Source organism: Psammomys obesus, unplaced genomic scaffold (assembly GCF_907164565.1).
Source record: "Psammomys obesus unplaced genomic scaffold, mPsaObe1.curated_primary_1811, whole genome shotgun sequence".
Classification (NCBI taxonomy): Eukaryota; Metazoa; Chordata; class Mammalia; order Rodentia; family Muridae; genus Psammomys; species Psammomys obesus.
Window position 1 is genome coordinate 3,829,892 of NW_026589447.1, and position 18,933 is coordinate 3,848,824.

The window sequence follows — 18,933 nt, forward strand, 5'->3', positions numbered from 1 at the left end:
TCTCCAGGTCTTACTAACTCCCCCTTCTTTCATATGATTCCCTGCACTCTGCCCAAGGTTTAGTTATGAGTCTCAGCATCTGCGGTGATACACTGCTAGGTAGAGTCTTTCAGAGGCCCTCAATGGTAGGCTCCTGTCCTGTTTCTTGTTTCCTCCAGTTTTTAGTATGTAAAGTCTTATTTTCTCCATAGATTTTTATTTTAAATGTTATTAGATGTAGTATTTGGAGCTGGCCTCTGTGCTTTCCTAGAGTATGTAGAACATCCATCCAAGCCCTCTTGGCTTTTATAGTCTCCATCAAGAAATCAGGTATAATCCTAATTAGGGTTTTGTTTTTATGTCCCTTGGTCTTTTTTTCTTGAAGCTTTTAATCTTTTTTCTGTATTCCGTACATTTAGAGTTTTTATTATTGTGTGCTGTGGAGATTTTTTTCAGGTCTAGTTTATTTGGTATTCTATGTGCTTCTTGTACCTTTAAAGGCATCTCTTTCTTCAGGTTAGGGAAATATTATTTTCTGATTTTGTTGAAAATATTTTCTGTGTTTTTTGATCCCATTAATATTCCACATAATGTGAGAGATGGAGTCCCAGCTGCCCATCTCTTTTCACAAAACAAAGCTTCCAGTACTGGCACTGTGTTACCAACAATTGAGTCCCATGGAAATCCCCAGACAACCTAGGCTGTTGCCAAGAAAATAGGTTGGGCTTCACAAACTCAGAAGCCTCATTGCTGAAACTTCTGAAGACAACAACTGGAGAGTTCAAGTTGGTGCTTACATAGAGCCTTTAGGCCCAAGTTCTGATGTCTGTGGTACTTTGATAGCTGCCAAAAGAGAAAAATACTGACTCTGCCACAAAAACTTTGATATAAATTTTTTCCTGCCTGCAAAATGTGCAAGAACAATTGTGTCACTCACATTGTTGGAATGACAAAACAATGTATGATTTGACTTAAGACTCATGCCATGAAAAAGAATCTATAGCCGACACTGCTTTAGTGACCAACCAGATTCTAGATATCCCATAGACGTAGTGCAAAACCAAATACTACTGGTCTAAAAAAATTAAGTAACAAGAACATGACTTCTAATGATACTCTGTTATACCCACAGATCAATCAGTGCCTTATTCAGCGATCATCAGAGAGGCTTTATCCTGCAGCAGATGGTAACAAATACAAAGACCCAGATCCAGATCTTATGCAGAGAGAGAGAGAGAGAGAGAGAGAGAGAGAGAGAGAGAACATAGCTCTAAATGGGATGTCTCCATCAAATCCTTTTCCTTCAGAGCTCAGGGAAACCAGAGGAAGAGGAGGTAGAAAGAGTGTAAGATTTAAAATCATTTTCTTGCACATTGGATGTCATAGTATCTTCAGGGCTTACTGTGGTAGAACCACTGTTTTCCAGTAGATCCCTATGACCCTGAGTTTAGTTGCTTGTGTTCTTACACTGGGCTGTAGCCATCTGGTTGACTCTGGTGTTTGTTGGCTTGGTGGTCCCTCTGCTGAGTTCACAGTCTGTGTCCTAGGTAAGCCAGGCAGCTGAGGAGCAAGTAGAAATACCTCTGAGCAGAGAGCTGCTTGACTGCCTCAGAGCAGAGATTGAAGGAATGCTCAACCAATGCCTGGCCCAACCAAAGACCCCTGACACTATGAATGATACACTGCTAAGCTTTCAGACAGTAGCCTGTTAAAGTTGTCCTCTGAGAGGCTCTACCAAGCAGTGCCTCAAAACAGGTGTTGAGACTCATAAGCTAACACTGGTCTATGCATAGGGAGTCTTGGAGAATAGTGGGAGGAAAGAGAAAATGACCTGGAAGTGACAGGAGCTCCACAAGAAGACCAACAGAACCCAGAGGGGCCCAGAGGGGTTTTCTGATACTGAAGCATCAACAAGGACCATGCATGAACTGAACCCAGGCCCCCTACAAAGATGTAGCAGATAGGCAGCTTAGGCTTCAAGTAGGTTCTCTAATAAGGGGACTTTCTCTAGAAGTGGGGACTGCATTGGACACGGACTCACTTGTTAACTTTTATATCATTTTCATCTGGTGGGACTGCTTTGACAGGCCACAGGGGAAGAGGACACTCTCAGTCCTCATACAACTTGATGAGCTAGGGTGATGCTAAAGGGAGCTTCCCTTTTCTAATGAAAAGGGGAGAGAAAAGAGGAAGGGATAGAGGACAAGACTGGGAAGGGAGGAGGAAAGAGCTGCATGATGTAATAGAAAAAAAATAAATAAATTAGAAAAATTCAATTACTAGGAAGAGTTATCATGCCCAGTGGAGAGGATGATTTAACACCTCTGAGGAAAAAAAAATAGACTGTAAGAGCCAGAGGGGATGGAGGACACTAGGAGAAAAGGGCCTTTTAAATCAACCAAGAAAAGCTAGTTTGACTTCACAGTGACTAAAGCCGCAAGCACAGGGCCTATTTAGGTCTTTACCATGTCCTCTGCTTTCAGTTTTATACTGCTTTCATTATTATACCTTTCAATTTATTATTTCAACAACACTCCTGAATGTGTGAATGAGTGTATCTCTGAGTTTTGTGCCTTATCTTAAGGCTCTTTTCCTTCTGTTGGTTGGCCTTGTCTAACTTCAATGTAATGGTTTTCATTTTATGTTATTATGCTTTATTTTGTTATGTTCTGTTGTAATGTCTTAGAAGACTGCTCTGTTGTAATGAGAGACAGAATCAGAGTGAAACAGAGAAAGGAGAAGGGGAGGAAGTAGTAGGAGGAAATGGAAGGGTAATGGAATTGGGATATATGTTTTGAAAAAAGAATGTATTTTAACAAAATGTAGGGGGAAGAAAATATTTTATGTGCCTTTGGCTTGAGTTTCTTCACCCTCCTCCATTCTCATTATTCTCAGATTTAACCTTTATAATGTACAAGATTTTCTGGATGTTGTTTGTCATGATCTTTTCGTATTTAAATTTTTAGACCAAGGTGTCTGTCTATGCCTGGGATTCTCTTCTTTATATCTTGTATTCCATTCATGATTTTTGCTTCGGAAATACCTGTCTGAGTTATTTTTTTATTTTTATTTTTTAATTTTAATTTTATTTTATTTTAATTTTTTATTAATTACACTTTATTCATTTTGTATCCCCCTATAAGCCCCTCCCTCCTCCCCTGCCGATCCCACCCTCCTCTCCTTTCTGCATGCATGCCACTCCCCAAGTCCACTGATAGGGGAGGTTCTCCTCTTCTTTCTGATCTTAGTCTATCAGTTCTCATCAAAAGTGGCTGCATTGTCCTCTACTGTGGCCTGGTAAGGCTGCTCCCCCCTCAGGGGGAAGTGATCAACGAGCAGGCCAATCAGATTATGTCAGAGGCAGTCCCTCTTCCCATTACTATGTAACCCACTTGGACACTGAACTGCCATGGGCTACACCTGTGCTGGGGTTCCAGGTCATCTCCACAAATAGTCCTTGGTTGGAGTATGATTTTCTGCTGGTCCAACTGGATGTCTACATGTAGAAAAATGAAAATAGATCCATATTTATTTTTTAATTTACAGATTTCTTTTAGTTTGGGTTTTCTTTTTTTATTTTATCTCAACTTTTAGGTCTTGAACTGTTTTATTTATTTCATTCCACTGCTTATGTTTTCAAATATTTCTTTAAGGGATTTATTCATTTCCCTCTCTAATGATCTTTATTATATTCATAAAGGCTATTTAAAGGCTTTTGTCTATGATTCAGTTATGTTGCAATACACAGTGTTTGCTGTGTTAGGGTTTCTGGGATCTACTGGTAACATATTGTCCTGGCTGTTCTTTTTTATTTTATTTTTTTTATTTCTTATTAATTACACTTTATTCATTTTGTATTCCCCCATAAGCCCCTCCCTCCTCCCCTCCCGATCCCGCCCTCCCTCTCATTTCTGCATGCATGCCCCTCCCCAAGTCCACTGATAGGGGAGGTTCTCCTCTCCTTTCTGATCTTAGTCTATCAGTTCTCCTCAAAAGTGGCTTCATTGTCCTCTTCTGTGGCCTGGTAGGGCTGTTCCCCCCTCAGGGGGAGGTGATCAAAGAGCAGGCCAATCAGATTATGTCAGAGGTAGTCCCTCTTCCCATTACTAGGTAACCCACTTGGACACTGACCTGCCATGGGCTACATCTGTGCAGAGGTTCTAGGTTATCTCCATGAATAGTCCTTGGTTGGAGTATGAGTCTCTGGGAAGTTCCCTGTGTTCAAATTTTCTTGTTCTGTTGCTCTCCTTGTGGAGTTCCTTTCCTCTCCAGCTCTTACTATTTCCCACTTCTTACATAAAATTCCATTCACTCTGCCCATCAGGCTCAGCATCTGCTTTGATAGTCTGCAGGGCAGAGGCTTTCAGAGGCCCTCTGTGGTAGGTTCCCAGTTTGTTTCCTGTTTTCTTCTTCTGGCTTTCAGAAGCCCTCTGTAGCAGGTTTCTAGGTTGGTTCCTGTTTTCTTCTTCTGATGTCCATCCTTTTTGCCTTTCAGGATGGGGATTAAACATTTTAGTTAGGGTCCTCTCTCTTGCTTGGTTTCTTTAGACGCATAGATTTTAGTGGGTTTGTCCTATGTTGTAAGTCTATATGAGTGAGTATATACCCTGTGTGTCTTTTTGCTTCTGGGACAACTCACTCAGAATGATCCTTTCCAGGTCCCACCATTTACCTTCAAATTTCATGATTTCCTTATTTTTCATTGCTGAGTAATATTCCATTATATAGATGTACCACAATTTCTGCATCCAGTCTTCAGTTGAGGGGCATCTGGGTTGTTTCCAGCTTCTGGCTATTACAAATAAAGCTGCTACAAACATGGTTGAGCAGATGTCCTTTTTGTGTACTTGAGCCTCTTTTGGATATATGCCTAGGAGTGGTATGGCTGGATCTTGAGGAAGCGCTATTCCTAGTTGTCTGAGAAAGTGGCAGATTGATTTCCAGAGTGGTTGTACAAGTTTACATTCCCACCAGCAGTGAAGAAGGGTTCCCCTTTCTCCACAACCTCCAGCATGTGTTGTCACTTGAGTTTTTGATTTTGGCCATTCTAATGGGTGTAAGGTGAAATCTCAGGGTTGTTTTGATTTGCATTTCCCTAATGGCTAATGAGGTTGAGCATTTCTTTAAGTGCTTCTCTGCCATTCGATATTGCTCTATTGAGAATTCTCTGTTTAGCTCTGTTCCCCATTTTTTAAGTAGATTACATGGTTTGCTGCTTTTCAGTTTGTTTAGTTCTTTATATATACTGGATATGAGTCCCCTGTCAGATAAAGGATTGGTGAAGATTCTTTTCCAATCTGTAGGCATTTGTTTTGTTTTGATGACAGTGTCCTTTGCTTTACAGAAGCTTGGTACAGGAGAAAACTTCCTGAACAGAACACCAACAGCACAGGCTCTAAGAGCAACAATCAGTAAATGGGACCTCATGAAACTGAAAAGCTTCTGTCCTGGCTATTTTTGATTTTTCTTTTCTTTTAGCATCCTGGCATCTGCGTTTGGGAAGATTGTCATTCTGGGTGCTGATATCCAGTCTTGTCTTTGTGAGGTCGGTGTTTTACTTGGTTTATGTTGCTCTCTCTCTCTCTGATTTTTGGGAGATTGTTGTAGGTGTATGTTTCCTTGTAGGAAATTCCTCTGGGATCATGATAAGGAATTAGTATGTATTATTTTAAACGTCTAATATTACTATGCAATAACTTCTCTTTACACTAATAATCTCTGTGCTCATAAGTTTTTAACAGACAACTTGACACAACCTAGAATCACCTGAGAAAAATATCTAAATAAGAAATTATGTAGGTCAGGATCATCTATGAACATGTGTCCCTGGATCATGACTGCTTAATTGTTTTAAGAAGACATACCTTCTCTGAGAATCTCACTCCCTTGGGTAGTGTCCTGAAATTTTTAACAGTGAAGAAGGATACTGAGGATGGAATACAGATGCACTTGTTTTACCTCTGTTGGTGACTATGAATGTGGTGTGTCCACCTATCTCAAAATCCTGTCTCTGTGTCTTTTCTGCAAAAATGGGCTACAATGTGTATTTTTAAGCCAAATAAAATCTCTCCTTCAGCTGCTTTTTGTCAAGGTGTGTTATCAGAGCAACATAAATAAATCTGGAACAATTTGCAATCTCTCAAAATAACCACTGTTAATATTATGGCACATGTCTTCATTTTTCTGTTTAGTTCTTTATTTGGTTATGAAGAACAGGAAAATAATTATATCAAACTGTGATTAAGAGAAAGAAATAGTGAGGGAAGTTTCCAGAGTTACATAGAAAAAGACAGTTTAAAATAAACTAACATTGATATTCATGAGTAGATAAAAATAGTTGCAAAATACATATTTTCTAATACATGCATGAATTGAGCCTTTGTAAATAATTATTATTTTATAATATTACAGTATCATAATATGTCTCTAAAAATATTTAACAGGATCTCTCCTATGTGATTGGATATGCTTATTGTGTTACTAGAATTTTTGATTGTCAATTATAAAATTATATTTTTAGTTGTATAAAGATATTTTAGATATCTGGAGCTCCTCCTTATTCTATTTAAATATTATTTTTGTCTTTTGTTTTTTATATTGATATTGTCTGATTGTAATACTGCTTGAAGACTTAATTTTATTTTTTTCTTTTTTCTTCATTCTAACATTTTTCTAATATATCTCTATAGCTATTTATTTATCAGAATATATTAAATTTTACACTTTACTTGAAAACATTTTTCTAACTTTCTAATATATATGACCTTCCAAAGTTAAATAAAGGTAAAATAAATAATAAAAACAAACTTATAACTCTAGTAAAATAGAAGCTGTAACTTAAATTTTCCTAACCAAAGCAACAACAAAAATACCCAGGGTCAGATGGCTTCAGTGTAGTGTAGAATTCATCAGACCTTCAAAGAAGAACTAATGCTAATACTTATCAAGTTACTCCCAAAAGTAGAAACTGAAAGAATATTTTCTAATTCTTTTTATGAAGCCAACTATTGCCTTGATACCCAAACAACAAAAAGACTCAACAAAAAAGTTATAGACCAATATCCCTTAAAACATAAATATGATTATTCTCAAAAATGCTTAATAATTGAATCAAAAACATCAAAAAGATTTCATACTATGATTAAGTTGGCATCATTCTACAAATGAAAGAATGGTCTAACATCTGTAATTCAGTAATATGATCATTCATATAAACAGATTGAAAGATAAAAGTCACAGGATTGTCTAATTTGATGAAGAAAAAGCCTTAAACAAAACCCAATATTCCTTCATAGTAAATTCCTCTACAGACTACAGACACAAGGGACATATTTTAATGTAAGGAAGGAAATTTATGGCAAGGCGATAGCTAACATCATCCTAAAGGTGGAACAGGTGGCTTCTGCTTATATTGATGTGGACCAGGATAAGGTAACTGGAAGGAAAGTCTGTTGAGAGTAGGCTGGGGAGGTGGTGAGGGAGTGTTGGTAGTCTATGGCAGGAAGCTTGCCTGGGGATCTGGGTGCTGGCATGCCCTCTAAAGGCTACTGTTGTTGGTGATGGTGATGATGTTACCATCATCATTGTTGTTGTTAATTTTGTACCGTACTACTTTGCTTAAGGTGTTCATCACTTACAATTTTCTGGTAGTATCTTTATGGTATTTTATCTCTACAATCATATTATCTGAAAATAGGCATAATTTAACTCCTTTCTTTATTTATATTCCCTATACCTCCTTCAAATGTCTATATTTCTACCTAAGACTTTAAATAGTATGCTAAGACTTCAAGTACTATGTTTAATAAGAATGGGGAGAGTGGACATTCTTGTCTTGCTCCTAATTTTAGTGAAAATGCTTTTAGTTTTATCCTTAAAATAATATGGCATAGAATGACTCAAAGATCATTTTATATGGCCTTTATTGTATTCATATATATATATATATATATATATATATATATATATATATATATATATACCCTGTATGCCTAGATTCTCTAGGACTTTTATCATAATCTTTGTCATTGTCAAAGGTTTTTTTCTGCATCTAATGAGATGAACATGTGGTTTATGTCCTGAAGCATCCTTAAGTGGTGGATTACCTTTATTAGTTTATGTATATTGAACCATCCCTGTATCTTTAGGATGAAGACAACTTGATAACAGTGGCTAACAGCATGCTTCTTTTTTCTGCCTTTAAGATATACCCATCAAACATCAACAATGTATACCATCTGTGATGGTTAGAATTTTTTCATTAATTAATTAATTTATTCACTTAAAATTTTGACCCGCTTCCTTCTCTCCTCTCCTCCTACTTCTACCATCTCTTCCCTTCTCCTCCAAGAAGAGGATTGCAATGGGTACCAACCTGTCCTGGCACATCAAGTCCCAGTAAGACTAAATGCATTCTCTGGCACTGAGGCTAGACATGGCAGCCCAGGCAGGAGAAAAGGATCCAATGGCAGGCAACAGAATCAGAGACACCCCCTACTCCAATTTTTAGGAGACCTACATGATGACCAAGTTGCACATTTGCTACATATGTGTAGGGGGTCTAGGTCTGGACCATGAATGCTCTGTGGTTGGTGCTTCAATTCTGTGAGTCCCCATGGATTTAGGTTAGTTTATTCTGTAGGTCTTCTTGTGATGTTCTTGACCCCTCTGACTACCTCAACAAAAGTCAGCATTGGAGGAGCATCTCTAGGATGAGCCAGAGTCCTGAGACAGGGCAGGACCCCAGGAATCTATAGTGGTGACTCTGAGACTTCTAACAATGGGGCTTTAGGAGCCTAAAGTTGCAACCTCCTGTAGCCAGGTGAGACTTCCAGTGGAAGGAGGAGGACACTAACCAACACACAAAACCTCTGACCCAAAATTTGTACTGTCTACAGGACATGGATAAAAACGGTGCAGAGACTGAGGAAATGTCCACCAATGAAGGGCCCAACTTAAGACCCACCTGATGAGAGAAAGCCAACTCCTTTCACTATTAATATTATTCTGCTCTGCTTTCATACAAGAACCTAGCATAACTTTTTTCTGAGAGGCTTCATCTGGTAGCTGATGGAAATGCAGAGACCCACAATATATGCTCAGAATGTTTTGCTGCTATCAACCTGATACATTATGGAATCATCTACAAATAAGAAATGTCAATTAAGAAAATACCTTCATAAAATTTGCCTGCAGCCAAATCTATTGGGATAGATTTTTTCAATGTCTTTTTTTGTTTTGTTTATTATTATTAGTTACATTTTTTTAACGCTGTATCCCACTCCCTTATTCCCACAGTTTTTTGACTAATGCCTGATGTGAGAGTAGCCAGTCCACTGTGGGTGGTATCTGCACAATTATTTCTAAGTTGTACTATTAAAACAAGGTAAACCAGCCATGGAGAATAAGTCATAGATGGCTCATGTTTTAGTTTCTGCTTCTTTCGATGATAGGCATTGATCATGATGTGTAAACCTCATAAAGTGTTTCTTCCTCAGGCTACTTTTGGTCATGGTGTTTAGCACAGCAACAACAACAACAGGTAAAGAAATTCTTATTATGATCATGAGGTAGTTTTGTTACAGACTTGACATGTTCTTGGGAAAACACAGAAATATTTGGAAAGTTGAGCTGATAAGGCCAAAGGTATTTCAGAGTTTAGTGAGTTGTTTTTGGATCCCAGAAGATAGGAATAATGAGAGCAATACTCATGATGGAGACCTGGCTTGGGAAATTTCAGAGGGAAGTTTGATAATGACTTAAAGATTTTATCAGTGCTGTTCATATGATAATTTGAATTGAGAATGTGTGGCTTCTAGTTAGCCAGATCTGAGGAATCAGATGTCATTAATTAAAGACCAATACCACCAAGGTTAAACTTTACTTTGCTATGAAATTGATGCTGGTTAGCTGGGGCTGAAAAATTTCCGATTAGCAACAAGAGCTCAGCCTCAATGATAAGAAATCTCCTGGAAAGTATTTCTTCAGAGGCAGCACACAGAATCTTTGGTTCAGAGAAGAACAAGGATGCATCTCAAATTTTTAGTTGTGCTAAATAAAGGTGTAAAAATGTCCTATGTGTTACCATTGGGGAAGAACGAGACATTCAGAGATGAGAGTCATAGAGAGCAACTAAATTTGTACTGAGAGATTAGGAGATACCATTATCCTCAGTTTCAGTGGATACCTCAGTATTAAAAGGATAATGAGGAGAAGCTGAGGTTTGGTAAGATGTAGCAAGATTTGACACCCTGAAAAGAGGCTACCATGGGAAGGTGAGGTCTCATTTATAGTGAGTCCCCAAGATTTGAAGGAATCATAGAGAAAATCTGAGGTTTAGCACAATGAGGCAGTGTCACAGTCACTGAAGAGGGTCCAGGTATGGATACTGGTTGAAGATGTAGCCTCAGTTTTAGTGGTCATGCTATCATATTGGAGAGGTGGGGAATATTGGATAATTGCCAAGGACAGCAGCAGGTGGAACTGCTTGAGTCCAGGAGACAAGAATTGTGTGTTACAGATGAAGTGTCTAAAAATTGGAGTTGCCCAAGACCCATTGAGTCTAAAGGATTGTAAGTGGATTTCAGATATCAAGAAATAAGTTTTTTTATGTAGTTGGAGTTCTGTTTGGCTTTAGTGTGATTGTATTTGTGCACTGGGGATTCTTAGAATAAGAAGTATGTAACTTATTTTTTATTTTAAAGGAGCCCACAGTTAGGAGACTGAATATTTCTAGCAACTTTGAATATTATTAAGAGACTGAACTTTTAAAGACTTCAAAGATTTTAAAAGTTGTAATGTTATGTATATTATATATATTACATATTGTAATTGTATATATATGTAATATGTATATTACATATATATATAATCATATAGTCATGTATGATCATATCATATATATGCAATGACTGGAGTAAAATAATGAAGGGATGGTTATGGTGATTTATGTTGAATTGACAAGGCATTTTTTGTCAAGTTTATATTGTTTTTTTTTTATTTTTGTTTTGTCAACTTGACATATACTAGCATCATGTGGGAAGAAGAATCCTCAGTTATTAAAATGGCTTCATAATATTGGCTCTAGTAAAGTCTGTAGGTAATTTTTAAAATAAATAGTTGATGTATATGAACTCCTCTCACTTCGGGTGGTGTGACCCAAGGCGCTTGTTTCTGAGTTGTATAAAATTAGTAGGATGAGAAAGGCCTGGAGTACAAGCCTCCAGTTTCTGCCTCCAGTTTCCAGGTCTGCTTCAGTTCCTGCCATGGCTTCTCTCAATGATTGGATGTGATGGGAGTGTATAAGACAAATACATCCTTTCTTCCTTAAATTTGTTTTGGGCATGGGTTTATCACAGCAATAGAATACAAAATACATACCACCTTAGGATAAAAGAAGACAAAGGGTATTCCAAGCAAACTGAATAGGTAAGTATAGCTATTCTGATATCTGAAAAGACTGTATTTCAAACCCAAACCAATCAGAAGAGATAGAGTAAGATACTTCATGCTTATTAAGGGAAAAATCCACCAGGAGCATATTAAAGTTTTAAACATTTATGAATCATATACATACCATCCCTATCAAATGGATCTAACAAACATCTAGACAACATTTCATCCAAGCATTAAAGAACACAATTTCTTCATAGCAGCTTGTGCAATATTCTCCCAAACCAACTATGTATAAGTACATAAAGCAAGTTCCAACAAATTTAAGACAAATTGAAACATTATTCTGCATATTATCTGACCAAAAAGACTAAAGCTTTCCACAACAACAGAAATATAGAAAGTAAAAAAATTCATACAGGCTAAGCAAGAGAATACTGATGAAATTAAAGAAGAAATTTTAAATTCCTAGAATTCAATGAAAATGAAAACAAAACTTGCCAGAATCTATGGGACAAAACGAAGTCAGTCCTAATAAAAAGGTTTATAACATGAAGTGACAACATAATAAAACTGGAGAGAATGAAATAAAAAATAGCCCTATATAAAAATACTGGCGATACGGAATAATAAAAACTTAATGTCTTACTCACAAGCTATTGAAAAAGAAAGGCAAACAACACAAAAAAAAGAGTATAGAGAAAAAATAATAAATGTTAAGGCTGAAAAATAAATAAATAAAAATGACAAAAAACATACAAAAGAGCAATGAAATCTCCTAAAAGATTAACAAGATTAGCAAACCTTTAACCATATTTATAATAAAAAAAGAGAAGATCCAACTTAATAACATTAGAAATAAAATGGAAACATATCACATATTACACAACATAAACATATTAGATATTAAAGACATTCAGAGATGAACACAGACATACTTTAAAAATAACTATGCTCCATGAAACTGGAAAACATAATGAAAATGTTTGAATTTCATGAATTTTTCATAATATGATCTACCAAAATTAAATCAAGATTAAGTAAAAAAATTTAAACACTTCTATAGCAACCAAGGAGATAGAAGTAGAAATAAAAAAAAAATCTTCCACCTAAGAATTGATTAGGTCCAGGAGATATACATCAGCAAATTTTGATAGAACTACAAAGAATTAACATCAATACACCTAAAATCATTCCAGAAAATAGAAAAGGAAGACTTCATAGTCTTCTAATGAAGTTGTTACCTTGATACTAAGACCAGATAAAGAAATAACAATAAAATTACTGGCTAACCTCTCAGAAAGTGTCAAAAATATTTATAGGTGTTGTATATTTACTCTATGAAATAATATTTTATTTTATTTTTATATTAGTTGCAGTTTATTCATTTTGTATAACAGCTGTAGCCCCCTCTTTCATTCTCTCCCAATTCCACCTCCCTCCCTCATCTCCTCCTATAGCCATTTTAAAGTCCACTGATAGAGGAGGAAGTCCTCCCCTTCCATCTGACCCTAGCCTAACAGGTCTCATCAGGAATGGCTGCATTGTCTTTCTCTGTGGCCTAGCAAGGCTGCTTTACCCTCAGGGGAAGGTGATCAAAGAGACAGCCACTGAGTTCACGTGAGAGCAAGTCTGTTCCCCTTACTAGAGTACTCGCTTGGATACTGAGGTGCCATGGGCTACATCTGAGCAGGGGTTCTAGGTTATATCCATGCATGGTCCTTGGTTGGAGTATCAGTCTCAAAAAAGATACCTGGACCAAGATTTTTTTTTGGTTCTATTGCTCTCCTTGTAGAGTTCCTGTCCTCTCTAGGACTTACTACCTTTCCCTTCTTTTATAAGACTCCCTGCACTCTGCCTAAAGTTAGGTTATGAGCCTCAGCATCTGCCTTGATACACTGCTGGGTAAATTCTTTCAGAGGCCCTCTGTGGTAGGCTCCTGTCCTGTTTCCTGTTTTCTCTTTCTTTCAATGTTCATCCCATTTGCTGAGGATTGATCATCTTACTCACGGTCCTCCTTCTTCATTAGCTTCTTTAAGTGTACAGATTTTAGTATGTTTATCTTATATTATGTGACTAATATCCACTTATAAGTGAGTATAAACTGTTTGTGTCTTTCTGCTTCTGAGATACCTCACTCAGGATAATCTTTTCTAGTTCTATCTATTTGCCTGCAAATTTTATGATTTCTTTGTTTTTAATTGCTGAGTAGTATTCCATTGTGTAACTGTTCTACAATTTCTGTATCCATTTTTCTGTTGAGGGACATCTAGGTTGTATCCAGTTTCTGATGGAAGAAAAATTGGGGAATAACCTAGAACTCACTGGCACAGGAGATAACTTCCTGAACAGAACACCAACAGGACAGGCTCTAAATCGATAAATCATGAAACTGAAATTCATGAAACTAAATCATGAAACTGAAAAGCTTCTGTAAAGAAAAAGACATTGTCATAAAAACAAAACAACAGCCTACAGACTGGAAAAGGATCTTCACCTTCTCTATATCTGACAGAGTGCTGATATCCAGAATATATAAAGAACTAAAGAAATTAAAATGCAATAAATCAAGCAATCCAATTAAAAAATCAGGTACAGAACTAAATAGAGAATTCTCTATAGAGGAATATAGAATGACAGAGAAACACCTAAAGATATGCTCAACATCCTTAGCCATCAGAGAGATGCAGATCAAAATGACCCTGAGATTTCCCCCTATACCCATCAAAATGGCAAAGGTTAAAAACTCAAGGGACAACACATGCTGGAGAGGTTGTGGAGAAAAGGGAATCCTCCTTCATTACTGGTGGGAATGCAAACTGGTACAACCACTTTGGAAATCAATCTGGTGCTTCCGCAAGATCCAGCTATACCACTCCTAGACATATATCCAAAAGAAGCTCAAGTATACAACAAGGACATTTGCTCAACCATGTTTGTAGCAGCTTTATTTGTAATAGCCAGAACCTGGAAACAACTGAGATGTCCCTCAGCAGAGGAATGGATACAGAAATTGTGGTACTTTTATACATTGGAATACTACTCAGCAATTAAAAACAAGGAAATTATGAAATTTGCAGACAAATCGTGGTATCTAGAAAAGATCATCCTGAGTGAAGTATCCCAGGAGTAGAAAGACACACAAAGTATATACTCACTTACATTATATTAACCTATAAGATAGGATAAACACACTAAAATATGTACACCTAAAGAAGATAAACAAGAAGAAGGACCACGGGTAAGATGATCAATACTTAATTAGAAAAACAAATAGGATGGACATGGGAAGTAGAAGAAAACAAGTAACAGGACAAGAGCTTGCCATAGAGGGCTTCTGAAAGACTCTACTTAGCAGTGTATCAAAGCAGATGCAGAGACTCATAATCAAACCTTCGGCAGAGTGCAGGGAATCATCAGATAAAAGGGGGAGGTAATATGACTGAAAGAGGACAGGAGCTCCACAAGGACCAAATATATCAGGGCACAGGGGTCCTCTATGAGACTATTTCTCCAACCAAGGACCATGTATGGATATAACCTAGAACCCCTGCTCAGCTGTAGCCCATGGTGGCTCAGTATCCAAGTGGGTACCCTAGTAAGGGGAAGAGGAACTGTTTCTGATATAAACTAAACGACTGGCTCCTTTACCCTCCCCCCCTGAGGGAGGAACAGCCTTGCTAGGTCACAGAGGAGGACATGGCAGCCAGTCCTAAAGATACATGATAAGCTAGGGTCAGATGGAGGGGGAGGAAGACCTCCCTTAGCAGTGGACTTGGAAAGGGACAGGGAGGAGACAAGGGATGGAGGGTGGAGTTGGGAGGGAATGAGGGAGGGGATTACGGTTGGGATACAAGTAAATAACCTGTGATTAATATAATGAAATAAAAATTAAAAAAAGAACACATAGCAGTTTTTCTGGACAAAATGTTTTTTTTTCCTTTTTTATTATTTAATTTTATTTTTTTCTTATCAGTTACATTTTATTTTTTTTCAAAGTAGTTTAATTTCTTTATTTTTTTTTCTTTTTTTTTTGAGTCCTTTCTTTTTTTTTTTCTTTTTTTTTTATTTTTTATTTTTTCTTTTTAGTTACATTTTGTTAACTCTGTGTCCCAGCTGTATCCCGCTCCCTCATTCCCTCCCCAACCCCACACTCCCTCCCTGGTCTCCTCCCTGCCCCTTTCCAAGTCCCCTGATAGGGGAGGACCTCCTCCCCTTTCATCTGTCCCTGTTTTATCAGGTATCTTCAGGGCTGGCTGCAAAGTCCTCCTCTGTGGCCTAACAGACTGCTCCTCCCCTGGGGGGAGGTGTCAAACAGCCTGCCCTTGAGATCCTGTTAGAAATAGTCCGTGTCCCCCTTACTTTGGAAAACTACTTGGTTACTGAGCTACCACAGGCCACATCCGAGCAGAAGTTCTAGGTTATATCCATAGATGGTCCTTGGTTGAGTTTCAGTCTCAGAAAAGACCCTGTGCCCAGATATATTTGGTCCTTGTAGAGCTCCTATCCTTTCCATATCATACTAACTTCCCTTCTTTCATATGATTCCCTGCACTCTGCCGAGGGTTTGGTTATGAGTCTTAGTGTCTGCTTTGAAACACTGCTAGGTAGAGTCTTTCAGATGCCTTTTGTGGTAGACTCCTGTCATAAGTTCAATGCACATCCCATTTGTCTTTCTAAATGAGGATTAATCACCTTCGCCTGTGTCCACTTTCTTGATTATCTTCTTTAGGTGTGTAGATTTCATTATGTTTATCATGTCTTGTAGGTCTATATAAGCGAGTATATACCAAGTTTGTCTTTCTCCTTCTGGGATACTTCACTCAGAATGATCTTTTCTAGATCCCACCACTTGCCTGCAAATTTCATGATTTCCTCCTTTTTGATTGCTGAGTAGTATTCCATTGTGTAAAAATACCACAATTTCTGTATCCATTCCTCCGTTGATGGACATCTGGGTTGTTTCCAAGTTCTGGCTATTACAAATAAAGCTGCTACGAACATGGTTGAACAAATGTCCTTGTTGTGTACTTGAGCAAATTTTGGGTATATACCTAGGAGTGGTATAGCTGGGTCTTGAGGTAGCACTACTCCTAGTTGTCTGAGAAAGCGCCAGATTGACTTCCAGAGTGGTTGAACCAGTTTACATTCCCACCAGCAATGGAGGAGGGTTCCCTTTTCTCCACAACCTCTCCAGCATGTGCTATCACTTGAGTTTTTCATCTTGGCCATTCTGATGGGTGTAAGGTGATATCTCAGGGTCGTTTTGATTTGCATTTCCCTGATGGCTAATGAGGATGAGCATTTCTTTAAGTGTTTCTCTGCCATTCGATGTTCCTCTACAGAGAATTCTCTCTTTAGCTCTGTTCCCCATTTTTTAAGTGGATTACTTGGTTTGTTGCTTTTCTGCTTCTTTAGTTCTTTATATATACTTGATATTAGCCCTCTGTCAGATAAAGGGTTGGTGAAGATTCTTTCCCAATCTGTAGGCTGTCTATTTGTTTTGATGACAGTGTCTTTTGCTTTACAGAAGCTTTTCAGTTTCATGAGGTCCCATTTATTGATTGTTGCTCTTAGAGCCTGTGCTGTTGGTGTTCTGTTCAGGAAGTTGTCTCCTGTGCCAATGAGTTCTAGGCTGTTTCCCACTTTTTTTTCCAGCTGATTTAGAGTATCTGGTTTTATGTTGAGGTCCTTGATCCACTTGGACTTTAGTTTTGTGCAGGGTGATAAATATGGGTCTATTTTCATTTTTCTGCATGTAGACATCCAGTTGGTCCAGCACCATTTGTTGAAGATGCTGTCTTTTTTCCATTGAATGGATTTGGCTTCTTTGTCAAATATTGAGTATTCATAGGTGTGTGGGTTTATTTCTGGGTCTTCTATGCGATTCCATTGATCCTCCTTTCTGTTTCTATGCCAATACCATGCAGTTTTTATTACTGTTGCCCTGTAGTACAGCTTGAGATCGGGAATGGAGATACCACCAGATGATCTGTTGTTGTACAGGATTGTTTTGGAGATTCTGGGTTTTTTGTTTCTCCATATGAAGCTGAGAATCTTTTTTTCAAGGTCTGTAAAGAATTGAGTTGGTATTTTGATGGGAATTGCATTGAATCTGTAAATTGCTTTTGGCAGGATGGCCATTTTCACAATGTTAATCCTACCAATCCATGAGCACGGGAGATCTTTCCATCTTCTGAGATCTTCTTCAATTTCTTTCTTCAAAGACTTGAAGTTTTTCTCAAACAGGTCTTTCACTTGCTTGGTTAGAGTCACACCAAGGTACTTTATGTTATTAGTGGCTATTGTGAAGGGTGTTGTTTCCCTAATTTCTTTCTCGGCCTTTTTGTCTTTGGTATACAAGAGGGCTTCTGATTTTTTTGAGTTGATTTTGTATCCTGCCACTTTGCTGAAGGTGTTTATCAGCTGAAGAAGTTCTCTGGTTGAATCTTTGGGTTCGCTCATGTATACTATCATATCATCTGCAAATAGTGACACTTTGACCTCTTCCTTTCCGATTTGTATCCCCTTGATCTCCTTTAGTTGTCTTATTGCTCTGGCTAGGACTTCAAGTACAATGTTAAAGAGATATGGAGAGAGTGGGCAGCCTTGTCTTGTCCCTGATTTCAGTGGGATTGCTTTAAGTTTCTCTCCATTGAGTTTGATGTTGGCTATAGGCTTGCTGTATATTGCCTTTACTATCTTTAGGTATGTGCCTTGTATCCCTGATCTCTCCAAGACTTTAAACATAAATGGGTGTTGGACTTTGTCAAATGCTTTTTCAGCATCTAAGGAGATGATCATGTGGTTTTTCTCCTTCATTTTGTTTATGTGGTGGATTACATTGATGGATTTCCGTATGTTGAACCACCCTTGCATTCCTGGGATGAAGCCTACTTGGTCATGGTGGATGATATCTTTGATGTGTTCTTGGATTCGGTTTGCAAGTATTTTATTGAGTATTTTTGCATCAATGTTCATAAGAGAGATAGGTCTGAAGTTCTCTTTTTTGGTTGGATCTTTGTGTGGTTTAGGTATCAAAGTGACTGTGGCTTCATAGAATGAGTTTGGTAGTGTTCCTTCTGTTTCTATTTTATGGAATAGTTTGAGGAGAATTGGTGTTAGTACTTCTTTGAAGGTCTTGTAGAATTCTGCGCTGAAGCCATCTGGTCCAGGGCTTTTTTTGGAGGGGAGACTGTTAATGACTGCTTCAATTTCCTTGGGAGATATAGGACTATTCAGTCTTTCTACCTGATCTTGACTTAATTTTGGTAGATGGAATCTGTCAAGAAAGTTATCCATTTCATTTAGATTTTCAAATTTTGTGCCATATAGGCTTTTGTAGTATGACCTAATAATCGTTTGGATTTCCTCAGTGTCTGTAGTTATGTCCCCATTTTCCTGTCTGATTTTGCTGATTTGTATGGTTTCTCTCTGCTTTTTAGTTAGTTTGGCTAACGGTTTGTCTATCTTGTTGATTTTCTCAAAGAACCAGCTTTTTGTTTCATTGATTCTTTGGATAATTTTATTTGTTTCTAATTGATTGATTTCTGCCCTTAGTTT